We start from the raw sequence: 5,085 nt of genomic DNA, 5'->3' as shown, positions 1-5,085 counted from the left end.
AGATAATTTAGTGATGGGCCAGTCGTTCAGCATTGCTTCAACTTCACAAAGCACTGTCTGAAATCCTTCATCATCCAAACTTTGTTGACGAAGTACTGAACTCAACACCCTTCTGATTATCCGTATGATGCGCTCCCAAACGCCACCGTGATGTGATCCAGAAGGAGGGTTGAAACTCCATTTAATTCCTTTTTGCGACAGGTATCTTTCAGATACAAGTTTAACAATGCTAAGGCTTCTCTCAATTCTTGTTCAGCTCCCACAAAGTTCGTACCATTGTCTCATGTGACAAACCTGTCCTCTCCGACACATCCTTCGCATTGATACATGAACTTGTATCAAGAGAGTAAGCAGTTTCCAGGTGAATGGCCCTACTTGTCATACAAGTGAAGATCACTCCGTAATCGTTCCGTAACGTTTTACAATGTTACGTCCCCTTTTCACCTCGAATGGACCAAAATAATCAACACCAACATTTCAATCAGGAGAGACTCCGTTGCAGATATGCAAACATTTATTAATAAGATATAACCAGTAAGTACAAACATAATATTTTGGAGATTAGAGTCCATTGTAAAGGGGTATCTATACAAATCTAATGTTTAGGAAAACCAAACATATCCCCCAATGGAATCTAGACACGAGCCATCAACCGGGAGAAGACCGAGAACACCGTCAAAAATGCCTGGAGGTAGAAGGGGAGGAGGCAGGTCGCACTCTCGTCTAAAAATGCAACTGACAGAAGCAGGAGAGAGAACAGATTTAAAACATGGTAGTATGCTGTGATTGGTTAGAACATAAGTGCCCGATTCTAATTGGTATACAGAACCGTAACACCCACTGCCCAGCTGATCAGTTAAAGAGAAGAGAGACAACATATTAGAAGTCTCCCTGACAGAATTTCAATCAGGAGAGACTCCGTTGCAGATATGCAAACATTTATTAATAAGATATAACCAGTAAGTACAAACATAATATTTTGGAGATTAGAGTCCATTGTAAAGGGGTATCTATACAAATCTAATGTTTAGGAAAACCAAACATATCCCCCAAAACTTGAAAAGAAGTTAAGTGATTAAATGACAAGAATAAACATACCTTAAATCCGCCAGAATCTGTATGGTGATACAAAACATGTGATAAATAATCAGTGAATAATTACAGTAATAAACACACTGAACCATACTAGGAGATAAGTCACACCCCAAAAGGCATATGACACAATACGTTGTTGCAAAACAAAACCTTGGGGTGACAGGGTACTACTCTGAGGCCTGACAGATAAATACTTAATCATAGCTTTAAATGGGCAAAACTGTGTATCAGTACGGGCAACAATGATTGAACAAGCGCCTCCACATTTAGAATGTTTGAGTTGTAAGCTGTAATGTTGAGAATGAAAGGTTAGATCAGAAAACGTGATATCTCTGCTAGAATTAAATATCTTAGAAGGAGTGGTAAATCCGCTACATCTCAAAAAAGCATAAAACGCCAAAAAGAACACAGCTTCCAATAAAGCATCAACATATGAGGAAATAACCCCAAGACGTAGCGTTGATACCAATATATGTAGTCAGGTCAGGGGAAGACGGATGCTCTTTAGCTATACCTTTCAGAATAAGTTTAATTGCTGGATTAGAAAATAAGCTTGGAAATGAGGGATCATAACATCTGACATTGAACTGTATGCCTGCCAGTAACCCACGAGTATACTGAGGTTTAAATTTACGCGTATCAGTGCAATAGCAAATAAAAGCACAAATACTGTTGATGAGAACAGGTTTTAGTGGTACATCAATGGAAACACAGAAAAATGCAAAAGTACACCAAGCAAAATCATATGTTCTTAAAGTTGACTCAGCTAAACCCTTCCTCATATAAAATCTAGCAGAATCTACATAAGCCTGTAGGGGTATTTGATTCAATACAACGCTAGATCTATCAAAGAGGGAAGCACTACTGGTACATGGCTGGCTGCAGGGCAGAAGCTCCAAAAGGTCTGAAATTGAAAGCGAGAAAGAGCATCAGCCGCTGTGCTATAATGACCAGGGACATGACGGGCAGTGATAATAAAGTTGTTGCTGACCAAGTTATGCGTCTCATAAAAGGCATGATTTTATTGCATGAAGAACGCCCTCTATTTATGATGCTGACCACCGCCTGATTATCGCAAAGTACGGTGATGCGTTTCCGCTTCCAATGACCGCCCCATATGTGACATGCGACAGCAATGGGGTAGATCTCGTACAACGCAGAAGAATCAGACATAGTGAACCCGGGAGGCCAGTGGCCTGCAAACCACTGGCCGAGAAAAAGACCCCCAAACCCCGCAGAAGGGGCAGCATCTGTAAACAACTGCAACGCATCAGAAGAATACACCACGTCATCATAGAAAAACGAAACTCCATTCCATTCACCCAGAAGACGAAACCAGAAACTCAAATCAGAGTGGCACCCGTCATCCAAGGACAGGATATCATGCAGATCCGGCACAGAAGAAGCCATATCCAGCAACCTGGATATGAAGGAGCGTCCCTGTGGAATAATGCGCATTGCAAAATTCAAATGTCCAAGAAGAGAAAGCAATTCCCATTTGGTGACGCTACCTGCAGATAAAAAGGACTCAGCTATCCCACGGATACGCTCCAATTTCTCCATCGGAAGAGAAGCTTCCATTCGGACTGAATCCAGTGTGACGCCGAGAAACTCCAGGCATGTATTGGGACCAATAGTTTTAGCCTCCGACAGAGGTACACCGAGGGACTGAAAACAAACCCTCAGTTTGCCCAGGGACGAGCCAGCACTATCCTGAGGGGGATCAACTAGCAAAAAATCATCAAGCAAATTAAGTACCGAAGGCACCCCAACCCTGTTAAGCAAGATCCAACACAGAGCTTCTGAGATATGGTTGAAAATACACAGGCTACTCCTACAACCAAAAGTCAGCCTCACCGCGAAATAATACTTGGATTCCCACCTAACACCAAAAAGAGGCCACTGTGAAGTATGAAGGGCACAATTTTGAATGCATCGGTGGTGTCCGCCTTAGAGAGCCAAGCCCGGTTTCCAGCCAGTTTAATCAGTAAGATGCCATTATCCACAGTAGCGTAATGCAGAGAAAAAGGCACAGTCGGAATGAGGCTATTCACACTAGCAATATCTCCGCAGCGAGCCGCTTCTTGCCTGAATATTTACCAATAGCAACCCCAATAGGACTAGTACGAAACACAGGAAACGGTGAAGAATCAAACGGCCCGATGACACATTCTTTCCTGACCTCAGTATCTAACAGTAGAGAGACAGTATCAGGATCAGAGACGGTGGGAAGAACTTTTTTTTTTCACGGTAGGATAGGAAAGGACACCCACCCGAAAACCCTGAGAAAGACCTGAGAGAATATGATCCACAAACACAGAATTAGGATGAGACGATAGTTCAAATGCCAATGCCTGAACATTTATTGGAGTGGATGGATGTATCTTCAAATTGTCTTTGAACCATGTTGATACTGTTGCTTGCCCCTTCGTGCCCGATCCGGGCGCCGTGGGCAGACTGACCTGGGATGTGCATCTCGGCAGTCGCTGCAAACGTGAAGAAAAACGCAATTGGGGTACGTACAAACACCTTCATTAAAACTATTACAAATGGGAGTATATCTAGAATTAAGAACCTGACGCCCACGGGAATCCACACCAGGAACCGGATTTCTCAGAGGAGGCCGCTGCACAGGACCCGCCCCGGCGTTATTACTCTGAAACGCCACACTTGGGCAGAAAGAGGCAAAATGTCCCACAACACCACAAGTTGCACACACCAACTCTTGAGATCCCCCCGCGATCATGACCAGAAGCTCAGTGTCAATTATGGACCAGTTCAAACGGACATTGGACCGGGCAATATACAATGCAGACTTCCTAGAAAAGGCTTTGTGATACTGATAGAACACATTTCTACCGTATCTCAGATTAAGATCAGCAATAAGAGCCAAATAAGCATCAAACTCCTGTCGCCTGTCCGGATACACAGAACAAATCACATCACGGTAGATCCCAAAAGCTACCACAAACTGCCCAATAGAAAGCTCCTTAGAAAGCCTGGGATCCGCCGATTTGAATACGGCAGAGAGGGGACGGGAAAATAAGGCTCACCAAATTAATGTCTTTCCCCAGCAGAATTTTAGATCTCATCCGGGCCGAGACATTAGCCGCTTCAGAAATATATGGCCTACCTATAGCTGACGATGCCACACTCGAAGCCAGGGAATAATTAACATCGACCGGGGCCGACACAGATGCCTGAGGAAAACTGGGCACCGGCTGTGCCGCAGAGGCCAGTGCAGCATTGACAATCACCAAAGTACCGGCAGCTTAGTTACACTCCAAAGCCAACAGCCTTGCATCCAAAGACTGCATCGATCTGCCCAGAGATTGTAGAGATTCGAGAATAAGGCTGGATTCAGAGGAACCACTAGGAACAGCCGAAGCAGCCGCCCGGCTGTTAGAACCTCCACCGCGACGTTTTGGCGGGGCGCTGGGAGGAGGATCCGCCTTCCTGGTCCGCTTCCGACCTCGAGCCGCCGCCGGGATAGTCAGCACAGGCACCGGTGAGACACACCCAGCTTGCGTAGCCAGCTCCCAAATTCCAGGAGAATCCAACCCTGGAGCTGGAGTAATACCATGATTCTGAAGTTGCCGCAGGAAAATCTCCATCCCCTCCGAACGTGAGCCGGGCAGCACAACCAGGCGGGAGCTCCAGCGAACCCCATCCAGAGAACCAGCATAAACCTCAGGAGATACTTGCCGTCCTGGATCTGGTACCTCCAATGAATCAGAGTCGGAAGCCGACATGGTGAGTGCGCCGAACCAGACGCAACACAGGAAAAACACAAGTGCCATAAGCCAACAACTATAATCGCACTCTCGTCTGAAAATACAACTGACAGAAGCAAGAGAGAGAACAGATTTAAAACATGGTAGTATGCTGTGATTGGTTAGAACATAAGTGCCCGATTCTAATTGGTATATAGAACCGTAACACCCACTGCCCAGCTGATCAGTTAAAGAGAAGAGAGACAAAGTATTAGAA

At 45.0% G+C, this 5,085-nt stretch overlaps 1 pseudogene; it reads right to left on the bottom strand.

Moving 5' to 3' along the window:
• Positions 1 to 1,921: 1,921 nt before the first annotated feature.
• LOC144523966 (uncharacterized) lies at positions 1,922 to 4,847 on the bottom strand (annotated as a pseudogene).
• Positions 4,848 to 5,085: the final 238 nt, after the last annotated feature.

Source organism: Sander vitreus, chromosome 9 (assembly GCF_031162955.1).
Source record: "Sander vitreus isolate 19-12246 chromosome 9, sanVit1, whole genome shotgun sequence".
Taxonomy (NCBI): Eukaryota; Metazoa; Chordata; class Actinopteri; order Perciformes; family Percidae; genus Sander; species Sander vitreus.
This window is presented reverse-complemented; position numbering and strand designations above follow the sequence as displayed.